General features: G+C 37.0%; 1 protein-coding gene across 9 annotated transcripts in view; it reads right to left on the bottom strand.

Moving 5' to 3' along the window:
• The window catches only part of RNF111 (ring finger protein 111), an 89,704-nt gene that overhangs the window by 52,315 nt on the left and 21,806 nt on the right, over positions 1-15,583 (bottom strand). Inside the window, exon 2 of one of the 9 annotated variants that reach the window (XM_037053998.1) lies at positions 1,805-1,839. The exons of the other annotated variants lie outside the window; for them this stretch is intronic. The gene's annotated coding sequence lies outside the window, so the exon portion shown is untranslated. The remainder of the gene's footprint in view (positions 1-1,804; positions 1,840-15,583) is intronic. 9 annotated transcript variants of the gene reach the window in all.

The raw sequence follows: 15,583 nt of genomic DNA, 5'->3' as shown, positions 1-15,583 counted from the left end.
AAACCCTAGGAAAAGAACTAAATGAAACGGAGATAACCAACCTATCAGATGCAGAGGTCAAAACACTGGTGATCAGGATGCTCAAAGAACTTACTGAGTAAGGCAACAAAATGAAAAAGACCCAGGAAGAAATGAAGGCTACTCTAAGTGAAATAAAGAAAAATCTACAGTGAACCAACAGTGGAGGGGATGAAGCCAGAATACAAACCAATGATTCAGAACATAAAGCAGAAATACGCATTCAATCAGAACAGCAGGAAGAAAAAAGAATTTTAAAAAAGTGAAGATAGGCCCTGGCTGGTGTAGCTCAGTGGATTGAGCGCGAGCCTGCGAACCACACAATCGCGGTTCAATTCCCAGTCAGGGCACATGCCTGGGTTGCAGGCCAGTTCCCAGCAGGGGACTCATGAGAGACAACCATACATTGATATTTCTCTCCTTCTTTCCTTCCCTTCCCCTCTAAAAATAAATAAATAAAATCTTTAAAAAAAAAAAGTGAGGATAGTATAACGGACCCTCTGGGAAATCTCCAAATGTACCAACATATGACTCACAGGGATAACAGAAGGAGAAAAGGAAGAGTAAGAAATTAAAAACTTATTTGAAAAAACAATGAAAGAAAACTTTCCTTGTCTATTTCCTTCACAATATGGCAAAGAAAATAGACATACAACTCCACGAAGAACAGAGAGTCCCAAACAAGTTGGACCCAAAGAGGACAACAACCAATACCATAATTAAGATGCTAAAGGTTAAAGATAAAGAGAGAACCTTAAAAGGAGCAGAAGAAAAGCAGACAGTTATCTACAAAGAAGTTTCTATAAGACTGTCAGCTGATTTCTCAAAAGAAACTCTGCAAGCTGGAAGAGACTGGCAAGAAGTATTCAAAGTGATGAAAAGCCAAGGACCTACAACCTAGATTACTCTACCCAGCAAAGCTATCAGTTAGAATCAAAGGACAGATAACGTGCTTCCCAGACAAGGTAAAGCTAAAGGAGTTCATCATCACCAAGTCATAATTACATGAAATGCTTAAGGGACTTATTTAAGAAAAAGAAGATAAAAACTATGAACATTAAAATGGCAACAAATTCACAACTATCAACAACTGAATCTAAAAAAAAAACAACAAAAACTAAGCAAACAACCAGAACAGGAACAGAATCATAGATATAGAGATCATTTGGAGGTTTATCAGCTGAGAGGGTGAAGGGGATGAATGGACAAAAAGGTGCAGGGATTAAGAAGCACAATTGGTAGGAACAAATAGACAGGGGGATGTCAAGAATAGTACAGGAAATGGAAGAAGCCACAGAATTTATATGCATGACCCATGAACATGAACTAAAGGGGAGGACTGTTGAGAAAGTGGGGATAGCAAGCAGAGGGAGGCAAAAGGAGAAAAACTGGGGACAACTGTAATAGCATAATAAAATATATAAAAGAAAAGATTCAAGGGGTGGGGGGCCCTGGCCAGGTAGCTCAGATAGTTAGAGCATCGTCCTGATACACCAAGGTTTCAGGTTTGATCCCCAGTCAAGAATCAACCAATGAATGGGTAAGTAAGTGAAACAACAAAATTGATGTTTCTCTCTCTACCCCTCTTTCCACTCTCTAAAATCAATAACTAAATGTTAAAAATTAAAAGGAAAGATTCAAGGGGGCACACTAGGATGGCTATAACACAATCCAGATAATAACAAGTGTTAGAAAGGAATCTACACACATGGTGGTAGGAATATAAAATGGTGTAGGCACTTTGGAAAACAGTTTGGCAGTTCTTCAAAAGATTAAACAGAGTTACTATAAAATCCAGCACTTCCACTCCTAGGTATATATCTAAGAGAAATGAAAACATGCATCCACAAAAATATTTATCACACAAATGTTCATAGCACCATTAGTCACAACAGCCAAAAAGTATAAACAACAAAGAATGTGCATCAAATGATAAGCAAATCCATTACTCAATAACCAAAAAGAAACGAAGTACTGAGTCATGCTACAATATATGAACCTCAAACACACTCAGCTAAGTAAAAGAAACCAGTCACAAAAGACTGTGTGTGGTAAATAAGACTCTTCTTATAAGAAATGTCCAAAATAGGCAACTCTATAGAGATAGAAAGTTGATTATTGATTGCCCAGGGCAGGGGATATAAGAAGGAATGAGCTGTGTCAGCCAAAAAGTATAGGATCTATTTTTGTTGAACTGAAAAATGTTTTAAAATTGATTATGGTGGTTGTTGTTTAACTCTGTGAATATTGTAAAAACCACTGAATTGTACCTTTAAGAAGGGAGAACTGTATGGTATGTGAATTATATCTGAAGAAAACTGTTGCTAACCAGTCAAGAGGGCAAGTATCAAGTTTTCTGGGCATCACATAACTGTGGACCCCTCTTCTGATCAGCATCAAAAGAGTTATGTCATTTGGAAAGATGTGGGGTTCTTCCAGAAGTCCATGTCTACCAGGAGTTGTGTTAAGTTGGATCTCTGAGAATAATCTTTATGTGCTGAATAAAAATAAAATCTGCTTTGGACTCCTCATCCTTAATTAGTAAGTCACCCTCTGAGTCTTGGTAATGGAGACCCTGAGAGGCAATGAAAACCTGCCAAAAGGAGACATAAGTTCTGAGAACAGGAATCTGTAACTGAATTTACAAAGAAGTGATTCATAGCATAATTTACTTAATTCAATTTCTGTTCTATCAGTTTTTGTGCCCCAAAGCCAAAACAATGAACTCTCTATGGTTAACTCCGCTCTGGTTTTTGGAAGTTTTTTTCCCCCTGCTCACTTAGAGGGACAGAGAAGGAGAAAGGGAGAGGGGTGGTATACAGTGTGGTGTGTGTTTGTCTATGCAACAGTAACTGTTCTGCAAGTTGTCATACAGTCATTAAATGCAAAACTAACATCCCATATTACCTGGGATGTTCCCACCAAGGGAGTATAAATTCAAGTTCTATTTTAAACTAAGAAAAAGAAGAGTAAGTTCATAGAAAAAAAAATACCAGTACTACATTTTTTAACTAAAAAGGCAGCAAAACAGAAAGGATCAATAAAGAATGTTCTGAACTATTTGCTATTTGCTAAAATAATAATCTAGTCTCTTATTTCTGAAAAAACTACTGGCTGATCTAATTTACAAAGGAGGCATACTTGTCCAAGGCTAGAAAAAGTCCAGCCATTGTTAATATAACAAGAACGGTTTGCGTGACATTGATGTAACCTGGCAGCCAAGGAGAGTGCACATACATAACAATGATGACTTCGCTGTACTAGTCAGTGGGGGTGGCAGATGCCAATTGAGTGAGCATGTGTACTGTAGGGCCATCACATTCAAAATGAGCAGAGCAACAAATCCACATCACATTTTGCATTTAGCTTGAACATTCCTCCATGGAAATTATTCCAATAATTCAGAAGGCCTTGCAACTATGGGCAACTGGTGATTGGCAGCTTCATCACAACAACGCACTCACTTATGTATCACGTGTCATGCACAGGTTTTGGTGAAACATCGTATCACCCAGGTCATTCAGCCCCCTTACAGCCCAGATTTGGTGCACTGCAACCTCTGGTTTTTCTGAACACTAAAATCACCTTTGAAAGAGAAGAAATTTTAGACCTTCAATGAGATTCAGGAAAATATGAAGTACTTTAGGTACTTCTACTATAGCTGATGGTGATTGGGAGAACTGTGTAAGGTTGTAAGGGGCCTACTTTAAAGGGGACTGAGGCAACACTGTCCTATGTACAATGTTTTCTGTATCTGGTAACTTTTTCAATAAATGTCTCTATTTCACATGCCTGGATACTTTCTGGATAGACCTCCTATATCTCTCTCCTTACATTATTTCAATACTGAAATCCTACTACTCATCCCTCTTTGTATTGGTTTGATGTGATCTTTTTTTGCTGTTTGCATGACGACAGCATTACCAGTATTATTACTCCTAATAACTGTAGAATAACCACTAGTAAACCTTGCACGAAAATAGCACAATAGCTAAACATGCTAACTTTCAAAGCAAAAAATATTATGGTTAGGATTTGGCAAATTATGTTATACAGGGAATTTGTGTTAGCATAAGAGGGATAAAAACCTATTAAGATTATTTGATACAACTTTAATAAACTGTACATCTAAACTGTGTAAAAAGTTGTTGTAAACTGTGTAAACTATTGTTTCTGAACCTTCACCACCAATGACAAGTATAAATACTTAATAAATAAAAATTTGAGGATTAACTTTATAGAATTCTAAAGAAAAAAGATTTAAAAAAGAAATCCATAAGATGGTTTTACACTTTCCTATACAAGTTTGAGATGATCAGAAAATGAACTGGAAATATGTACACTATTTATCTTTTTAAATATATTTAAGTAGAAAAAATAATATTTATATCATAGGAATATTACTTAGGGCATGTTTTTAATTTTTAATTCTTTTACTGGCATTTATTTTACTATGTACCAGTTTAAGAATACTAAGTCAAGTGCCTGACAGAATACTCTCTCCAACCACCTAAAGGGCTTTATAATCACCACTACTTACAGCCAGACAAATGGACAATAAGCTTTACTACATATTCCAAACAACCAAAATTTCATTAGCAAGAAAGATACTTCCCCCTAATACACATAATTCTGGGCTCATTGGCAAAGTACCTAAAATAAACTAAATTTCTTTTTTTTAAGATTTTATTTTATTTAACTTTAGAGGGGAAGGGAAGGAGAGAGGGAGAGAAATATCAATGTATGGTTGCCTGTCATGTATCCCCTGCTGGGAACTGGCCTGCAACCCAGGCATGTGCCCTGACTGGGAATCAAACCGAGACACTCTGGTTCACAGGCCCACGGTCAATCCACTGAGCTACACTAGTCAGGGTATAAACTAAATTTCTTAGAGAGAGGTTTCTGCCCTTGAAGGTATACAAGCATACACTCTAATAAAAAAGAAAAAGAGAACATGATAAACTTATTAGTAAATAGCAGTTAACTTGTAGACTGATACCTGGGAGTAAGGAGGAAGTTATACTCAGAATAACTATTGTGAAACTGCCAAGATGTAAACTAAACTCCGTTTAGGAGGCTAAATGGGAAATAAAAATGTGGAAAAAAGACCAATGGCCAGGACAACCTACCCTGAAGAGACAATAAAGTTCAGAGGACAGACTATTAGCTATTACCAAAAGATGCATGTGAATTCTTGTTGACCAAAAAAAAAAAAAGGAAATCAAGATGAAATAAATAATTACAGATAATTCCCTAAAAGTTCTAAAAGAGACAAGCAGAGATATGTTATCAGAGCACAGAAGAAAACAGAACAGTGTAAATGAGTTCCAGGATAAAAACTGAACACTAAAAATTGCATTTGTTGAGCCAAGAGTTCCAGCAGGTCTATGGTGTGTATCAGGGACTGGCATGAGACAGTGGATCAGCACAATAACACTCTAAAAGCAAAATCACAAAACACACTCACAGTACTAACCCTCAAAGAGCTCACAGACTGAGGAAAGAGTCAAACACATGTTACAAGGCACCAAAGGGAAGATACAACAAAGGACACTTAACAGACAGATTGGGGATAGTGAATGGGCAAGGCTTCAGGAAGGAATCCTTAAGAGTCAGACAAGGGGATAACAATACAGGTGACAGACAGATGAAGCAAAGAGGCAATATATTCTAAAATGTGAGACAATGAGCACATCTAGAAAAAAAATCTTGAACTAGAAAGTTACATCATTAGAGTTGCACTGCTGTTGGATCACCTGGTAACGTGGTACAAAAACAGGTTGAAGTGGGCCCAAACTCTACACAGAACAAGAAAACAATTAAGAGGTTACTGCTATATAAGATGAGAAAATACGGTAACAGATAGTAAGGACTAGTGACTGGAACATGAAAAGCACAAAAGCAGAGATAATGACAGACAGAACTACAAGGATTTTGTTAACGTTTGGATAGAAAATACCCACTGCTACCATCCTAGTCCAAAAGACCATAATCTTTTACTTGTATTACTGGAACTGGTTCCTAATTTTCTTAATTTTACCAACAATTCATTTGTATTTAGTAACTTAGGTTTACGTAAGACTATAAATCAGTTACAATCCTGCTAAAAATTTTCCAGTGGTTTCCAAATGTCTCAAAAAATAAAATCCAAACTCTTTACCACAGTTTACAAACACTTTGTGATCTCATGCCCTGTCTTACCACTTCACTTCTTTAAATTCACTAGATTGCAGCCAAACTGGCCTTCTTTTTGTCTCTGAACAGGGCAAGATTTCTCTGCCTCAGAGCCTTTTGCACTTTGTTTTTCCCATGCCTACAATGCTATTTCAAGGATTTCTGAAAGGCTAACTAGCCTCTGCTTACCATTCAGGTCTTGGCTTAAATACCACCTCTTTGGAGAGGTCTTCTCTAACTGCTCTGTGGCAGCCACGGGAATGTGGCTTGCATACTTCCAACTATATAGAGGTTAAATGATCAAGAGCCCTAGCTGCTGTGCTCTAAATTACATTTACCCAAAGTCACAGTTCTTACAGGCGTAGTCTACCTGAGCTATGACCAAGTGTGGCAAGGATACTAAGTTAGGCCTGTCTGTGGAAACACAGGACTCCTTCAATGGCTGACTCTGGGTCTAGGACTCCCTGATGGCCTTGTTTGAAACTGCCTTAGACTTTCACCCAGTGTTTTTTTCCTCTTTCACTTGAGGGTCAGTCCTTCTCATTTTACATTTTGTCCAGCCCCCTCATTTTGTCTCACGGGCACCCACCCTTTCAATAAAGTTCTTGCACAATGAGCATCCAAGGACAATAAAGATATGCTTCAAAGATAATGAAGGTCTGGTTCCAGACCACCACAGTAAAGAAAGCACTGCAATAAAACGAGTCATGCATCTTTTGGTTTCCCAGTGTATGCATATAAAATTTACACTTATAATATACTGCGTTCTATTAAGTATTCAATAGCATTAGGTACTAATGTACTAAAAAACAATATACATAGCAAGTAAAAAATACTTTATTGCTGAAAAAATGCTAACCTTTACCTGAGCTTTCAACAAGCCATAATCTTTCTGCAAATAGAAGGTCTTACCATCAATTTGTGAAAAATAAAACAAACAAAAAAACACAGTATCTGTGAAGTACGATAAAGCAAAGTGCAATAAAATGAGGGATTCCTGTATGAGCAGTGAAAAGAAAACCTATGAAATAGAAAAAAATTATTTGCAAATCATATATCTGATAAGAAAATGATATCTAGAATATACAAAAAAACTCCTAGAATTCAATAAAACAACCTGATTTAAAAGTAGACAAAGGTCTCCAATAGTAATTTCTCCAAAGATGTACAAATGTCCAATAAGCACATGAAAAAATACTCAATGACTTCACTAATCACTAGGGAAAGGTAAGTCAAAAAATACAGTAAGATTCCATCTCACAGCCATTATGATGACAATTATTTTTTTTAAAAAAGATAAGTACTGGTAAGGATGTGGGGAAACTAAAACCCTTGTGAACTGCTAATGGGATGTAAAATGGTGCAGCGACTGTGGAAAAGAGTATGGGATAGCAATTTCTCAAAAAATTAACCCAGAATTACCATACAATTCAGCAATTCTATTTCTTGGCATGTATCTAAAAGAAAGCAGGGACTCACACATTATCTGTACGTGTTCACAGCAGTATTATTCACAACAGCCAAAAGGTGAAAGCACTCCCACTGTCCATTGATGATTAGATAAAATGTGGTATACATACAATGAAATATTATTCAGCCTTAAAACAAGAAGAATCCACACAAAAATCTACACACAGATGGTTATAACAACTCTACTCATAAATGGCAAAACTTGAAAGGAACCAAGACGTCCTTCAGAAGGCAAACATAAATAAACAGGTATATCCAGATAAGGGAATATTATTCAGTGCTGAAAAGGAAAGAGTTATCAAGCCATGAAAAGATGTGAAGGAACTTTAAATGCATATTAAGTGGCCCTGGCTGGTGTGGCTCAGTGGATTGAGTACCAGCCTGCAAACCAAAGGGTTGCTGGTTTGATTCCAAGTCAGGGCACATGCCTGGGTTGCAGGTTAAGTCTGCCCCTCTCCACCTGGTAGGGGGTATGCAGGAGGCAACCATACATTGATGATTCTTTCCTATCTTCCTCCCTCTCTCCTCTCTCTGACAATAAATAAATAAAATCTTTTTTAAAAAGGCCCTGGCTGGTGTAGCTCAGTGGATTGAGCATGGGCCTACGAACCAGAGGATCGTGGTTCAATTCCCAGTCAGGGCGCATGCCTGAGTTGCAAGCCCGTCCCCAGCAGGGGCCAGTTCCCAGCAGGGGACACACGAGAAGCAACCATACGTTGATATTTCTCTCCCTCTCTCTTTCCCTTCCCTTCTAAAGATAAATAAAATCTAAAAAATAAATAAATAAAATTATTTAAAAATTAAAAAAAAAGACTGCCTCTTAATCCTTAACTTAAAAATTTTTTAAAAAAGCATATTAAGTGAAAACCAATCTGAAAAGGCTACAATACTGCATGACTCCAACTATATAATATCCTGGAAAAGGCAAAACTATGGAAACAATAAAAAGATCAGTTGTGGCAGGGCATGGAGAGATGATGCGTAAGTATAGCAGAGAGAATTTTAAGAGCAGTGAAAATTCTGTTTGATATTATAATATGGGTATGTGCCATTACATTTGTTTAAACCCACAGAATATACAACACCAAGAGTGAACCCTACAGTAAACTATACACCTTTGCATGATTACAATGGGTCAATTTAGGTATATCTTCGATAAAAGAAATTTACCAGTTGGTGATTAAAGTTGATAATGATAGGCTATCTATGCACTGCTGGGGTGGGGGGTGGGGGGCGGATATGAGAAATCTCCATACCTTCCTCTTAATTTTGTTATAAACCCAAAACTGCTCTCAAAAAAAGAATGGTACTCTAAAAAAATTGTCTTACAAGGGAAAGAAAAAGGAAGGAAATTCTGACACGTGCTACAACATGAATGAACCTTGATAACAAAGTGAAATAAGCCAGTAACAAAGGACAAATACTGTACAATTTCACTTATATGAGGTTTCTGGAGTAGTCAAGTTCAGAGACAGAAAGGAGAATGGCAGCTGCCAAGGGCTAGGGAAATAGGGAAATGGGATTTAGTGTTAAATAGGTTTCAGCTGGGAAAGATAAAAAAAATTCTGAACCTAGGTGGTTGCACAACAATGTGGGTATGTTTGATTGCAAACTGTACATTTAATATGGTTAAAACAGTGAATTTTATATTTATGCTTATGTTTTACCACCCCCCATCTCTGTACATTTAATCTGTTTCTTAGAGGACCAGGACTAACACATACTCCATTTAAAGAACCAACCTCTTTTCCCCATAACTCAATACCAAATCTTGATTTTTGAAAGTACTTAAATTGCCAATGCTTACAATGATCTTGTTAGCCTATACATTGCATATAAGTCCCCTTACTACCATGCAAGTTACGTAAAAAGCAGTCTCCCTTATTCACTGCCTGATCTCCAGCAACTGAAACAGCTGACTGGCATATCGTAAACACAGAATGAGTATGTCTTAATTGCATTCATCAGTAAAAGAATGAATGGCCCTGACTTGTGTGGCTCAACGAGTGGGGTGTCATCCCACAACCAAAAGGTCACCAGTTTGATTCCCAGTCGGGGCACATGCCTGCGTTGCAAGGCCAGGTCCCAGGTTGGGGGTGTGTGAGAAGTAACCAATCAATGTTTCTCTCGCTCTCTTACTCCCTCCCTTCCCCTCTCTCTCTAAAATTAAATACATTTTTTTAATTCTTTTTTAAAATTTTTATTTATCTTTAGAGGGGAAGGGAAGGAGAGAAAGAGAGAAATATCAGTGTATGGTTGCCTCTCATGAGTCCCCTGCTGGGAACTGGCTTGCAACCCAGGCATGTGCCCTGACTGGGAATCGAACTGGTGACCACTGGTGTGGTTCAAAGGCCCGCGCTCAATCCACTGAGCTACACCAGCCAGGGCTAAATAAAATATTTTTTAAAAAATGAATGAATGGATAAAAGTAAAAACTGCTTTATTTCTGGCTTAGGTAACTAAGAATATGGTGATGCCAATCACTATGACAGGAAAGAGAGAAGAATACGAAGAATAATTATAAGTTACAACAAAATTATGTAATAACATTTACCATGGCCCAATTTTCCATTACAGGAGCTCTAGAACCACAGACAACTTGTATCTTATATAGGGGTCCAACTAGCTTTTAAAGCAGATAAACTGCTAAAAAAGAGAATAGGAAGCAAGAGATGTTTCCCTTCTATAAAACTGGAACCTGACTTACAAGCTACTTCTTGTTCATAGTTATTAAATAGAAAAGTATACAATTAAATAAACAGATTTAAAAATAAATACATAAAGAAAGAAAGAAAGAAATAGGAAAAGTCTCCTGAAAATCTACAGAGACCACTTTTTATGTCTCTGAGAACATCAAGGTTCAAGGTTAAAAAATAAATCTTCAAACCAAAAAACTGGCTGGATTCTGCCAATTTCATACACATTTTGTTTGGTCTGCATAATTCAGAAAAAACCACCACCACCACCATCCCCCCCACAAAAAATGATGGTTAATGGTGAAACACTAAAGGCATTTTCATTCAAGTCAACACAAAATAATTTCATCACCATACAACATTGTCCTAGAAAGACTAGTCAAGTTATTCAAACAAGACTATACATGTAAATATTTTTTAAAAGGTACTTTTTGTTATTATTTGCAGATGGTATCAACAGATGAGAGCAACAGAAAAACCACTGGAAACAATAAGACAGGCCAATTATAGAAATGTTTACCACAGTCATACTCTAAAATCAATGATTTTCCTGTAAACAAACAGTACCTAGTTAGAAAATTTTACAGAATGACAAAAATATGCCACTCACAAAAGGGGTAAAGAGATTTCATATTGCATTATCAAATTTAACAAGATGCACAGGGATTTAAACACAACCATTATTACGTCAATTATGGAAAAATTAATGGGAAATTTAATGTGATCCAAAACTACTAGCAAATTTTTTCAATTATAGAATGGGAAACTAGTATTCTAATTCTCTTCAGCTCCACAGCCCCCCAGAACACTGTTATTTCTATGTTAAGCAGCTCAGAATCTTGAGAGAAGAGGAAGGACAGGGAGTCCCACTGGATGGCTTCACGCTGACATAACAGGGAGTATCTTCTTATTTGCTAGAGTCATGTGGTCAGTCCTATGGTTGCCTTTAAAAGTCACTGAACAAAGAATGAGTTATATAGAGAGTAAAGAAATTAAGAGATCTAAATCTTCTCTAGTCCACTCAACTCCTTAACCTAAACAGATACCCAAAAAGACAATGAACTGAAAGGAAGTCAACATGGGATATCTACATCAGGAGATTCAGAGACATCCTCCATTCCATGATGCTCTGGATATTATTGCTCATAGTATTAAAGGGAATAAAAGCACAAAGACATTTAACACTGTCAGACTCTAAAAGGTGCATTATGAGAGGTCTGCCTAGGATCATTATGTCCTCTGAGAAGGTAAAGGGGAACTGAGAAGCATACACAGGGCCAAGTTTATGTTTACAGACTTTCACATGGATTAACTATCCTCAGATAAGGCTTATTACTCTGTGAATGAAGAGTCTTTGTCTGCCCTAACTACAAACTTGACCTCAAACGACTTACTTAGGGTTGGAAACTAGCCGATTGACCAACCTAGAGGAAGATTTCAAGACTAAAAATCTTATAAAACATTATATTTTCAAAATACACTAGGAAGCTAGAAAGAAATGAAAAAAGCTATAGCAAATCTAAGAACTATGGGTAAACATTATGGAAAGTGAAACATTCAAAGATACTGAGTGATAAACAGGGAAGGTGATTTTTCCACTTTTATGTGGGATCACTCACAAAAAGAAATAAAAATAGTCAAGTGCCAGTTGTTATAACTAAAAATATCTGGGTTCAAGTCTTGACTCTGCCCCTGACTAGCTTTATAGTCTTGGGCAGATTACTTAAACTCTTTAACACTGATTCTCATCTACAAAATTGGAATAATAATAGAATCTACCTGGTAAAATTACTTTAAGGGTTAAATGAGATTACCTAGCAGAGTACCTGGCAAAATGGCTATAATTATTGTCTTTTCTAGAGGAGCAGTTACATATGAAATACAGTGTTTATGACATCCCCTTATACCTAGAAACAAATGAAATCCTTAGTTAAAGAAGTTCATAAAATCCAATGCTCTTACTGAACCTGAAAGTACAAAGTCTGTTTGGCACAAAACCTGTGAAAGCAAGTAATTTTCCAGATTGTACAGATTTACAAAGTAAAACTTTAGATAAACTTTTACTATGGGGGATTAAAGTTTGAGAAGTTGGATGTTTCAACTCCCTTATTTCTAATTCAATGCATTCCACTTTTAGAAAAAGATAAGTTAAATATCTCAAATAACAGGTTTTTTTATTGCTCAACGAGCTTATTATTTCTTGTTTGTCTTGTTTAAAGTATTCTAAAGTCCCTAAGTATTACTCATCAAAGAAAAACATATCTAACATCTATTTAGGTCTCCTATCAGTACAAACGAGGTGGAGTTCAATATATTATAGAGTGTGCTACTCTCTAGCCGTGGCTGTTATTATCCGGGCCTGTAGCAAAACGAAGGGTGTATTTATACTACCAAACCTGAAGAGTATCTGGAGTTGATTTCAACTAGTTAGGAAGGTAGTTCTACAAATCATAAGGTATACTGCACAAATGTCTAGTGGATCTGGTAATGTATCTAGGAATCCCTTCTACAAATCATAAGATATACTGCACAAATGTCTAATGTATCTGGTATGGAAACCTGGTCTCTAAAATTTATTAATTGTAACATGAAATGAGATAGGAAGATATTGCTCATTATCATATAAAATACATTCTGTAAAGAAAATGTGAAAGACTCAATGAAAAAAGGCCTATGCAAAAAAGTTTTAAAAATGTACAATAGGATATAAAATACAGTCTTGATTATGTTAAGACACACTTCATTTCTGGATGAGCAAAGACTCCAAATTGGCTCTGATATAAATTAGAAGCCTTAATTTTTTAAATATAAAACATAAATACCATCACCATGGACAAGTTAGGCCTTTAAAAACAGTTATTTTTAATAGTTTGAATACATAAACCTAAAAATTAACTCAAATTCATACTGTATACATTTAGTTTCTCATCATTTTGTTCACTGGAACTTTCACATAATCAACATTTAATTAAAAATAGTGTACAGAATTAAATATAGAACTGAAAAGGAAGAAGTGAAAGGAACTCAAGTGATTTTTTCTTTTTTAATCATGCTTAAATTTTTACAACTAAGATAAAAGTAGGATATATCTATAAAATAAATTGTTAAGCAGTTTTTCAAAATGAGGCCGGTTTTGTACAAACTGATGAAGAAAGTACAGATAATTGTTGTTTTTTTTAAGTAGGTTGCAAATAAGACTGTTATAATGTGATCCTTTTTGTAGAACAAATTAAGCTTATATATGCTTAGTTTGGGACTGAAATTGTAGGGTAGAGATTCACAGCACTGGGTTAGGAACTTCCACCTTCAGTGCTACAAATTTCTGTATGATATGATTTTTTAATAAAATAATCATTTATACTTTTCACATTAAACTACAAGGATTCTTTTAAAGGAACAAATATAACTAGAACAGAATATATTTTCTTTTCACCAGACAAGGACATAAAGTTGTTAAAAGCAGATTGCTATAAAAATCAAATATATGAGGTCTGTCCAGAAAATGTTCAGCCATTGTTAATATAACGAGAACAGTTTCTGCCAGATCCAGTGTAATCTGGCAGCCAAAGAAAGTGGACTGGAACGCACATGCAAGAACAAAGACAGACTTCACTTCATTAGTCATTGGGGTGGGCAGTAGACACTACTGAGTGAGCATGTGTACTGTATGGCTGCTCCACTCAAAATGACTAAGCGAGTAGAGCGTCGAATCTGCATCACATAACATTTCTCCACGGAAACTATTTGGATAATTCAGAAGGCAGCTGCTATGGGCAATGGATGATTGGCGGCTTCATCACAACGAAGTGACCACTTATGCATCATATCTCATGCAGTTTTTTTGTGAAACATCGAGCCACCCAGGTGACTGAGCCCCCTTACATCCCAGATTTGGCACCCTGCGACTTTCGACTTTTCCTAAAACTATAATCATCACCTCTGAAAGGAAAGAAATTTCAGACCATCAGTGAGATTCAGGAAAATATGACAGGGTAGCTGACAGCAATTGGGAGAACTGTGTGTAATCCCCTACTCTGAAGGGGACTGAGGTGTCACTGTCCCATGTTCCATACTTCTTGTATCTTCTTTGTCTCTATTTTTTGTATTACATGGTTGGATGGACATGTAATATGTGTAATACCTGGACAGACCTCATATGCCTATGATTTTTATGAAAATCTTGACTAGGCATAAAATTCCTCCTTAGCAACTAGAAAAGACCACCAATCCTGGACAACTTAATAGGGCAGAAACTGAAAGATGATATCTGATTGTTGTCAAATTTGAATGGAATTGCCAAATTTGAGAGTTGATTAGCTCTTTATTATTGATACTAGTCTACAGATCTAGGCACAATGTTCTGAACTTTATGAAAAAATTTAATGATTGAAAGGTAATAATTTATCATCAAACTATTTTACAAAATCTTTCATCATTAAAAGTATAGTAACTAAACATCAAAATTACAACTAAACTTCAGAACCATCATTCAGAACCATCTGAAATCTGGCTGAATGGAGTTCCTACAACAAGGGAATTAAAGAAGCCAAACTGAGAATGGTAGGAGGGGTGGAAACCCCAAAGAGCCAGTCCCACACCCAAATGGGTGGCAGATAAAAATTGGGAGGGATGTCTCAACTGCAGAGATCCCCCTGAGAAAGAGGATCCCAGACCCACACCGGGCTCCCCAACCCAGGGTTCCAGTGTCAGAAAGAGAAGTCCCCATAACTTCTGGCTGTAAAAACCAGCAGTTATTGAGGATGAGGGAAATGGAGAGCTACTGGAATCCCAGACAGCTCCCCCTAAAGAGCCTGCCCACACACTCACTCCATCTGAGCTCCAGTACAGCGGCAGCAGCTTGAAAGGCACACCGGATGGAACTAAATTGTCTGGCATCAGTGTGAGAGCTGAGGGGCAGCTTTCTCCCACACAGAAGTGCAGGCAGGGGCCACTCTTTCTTTGATGAGCCCTCATCCCACAGAGCCACCAGGCAGGCCACATATCTAAGACTCCATCTACCTGGCTAAGGCTGTTAGCCTGACTCTGATGATGCCCTCAGGGCCTGCTCCACCCAACTTTCAGACTCACCTAAGCTGTTTACAGTGGCTCATGCTTCAGATTTTCCTAAAATCTCTCAAACAAGCAGCATCTGGCCTTAGCAAGCCCTGTACCTGTGGCTAAGTGTGCCCAGCAGCAAAGGCTTTGGTTCACAGCTGGGCCTCATC

This window comes from Sturnira hondurensis, unplaced genomic scaffold (assembly GCF_014824575.4).
Source record: "Sturnira hondurensis isolate 20B ecotype Veracruz unplaced genomic scaffold, ASM1482457v3 Scaffold0008196, whole genome shotgun sequence".
NCBI lineage: Eukaryota > Metazoa > Chordata > Mammalia > Chiroptera > Phyllostomidae > Sturnira > Sturnira hondurensis.
This window is presented reverse-complemented; position numbering and strand designations above follow the sequence as displayed.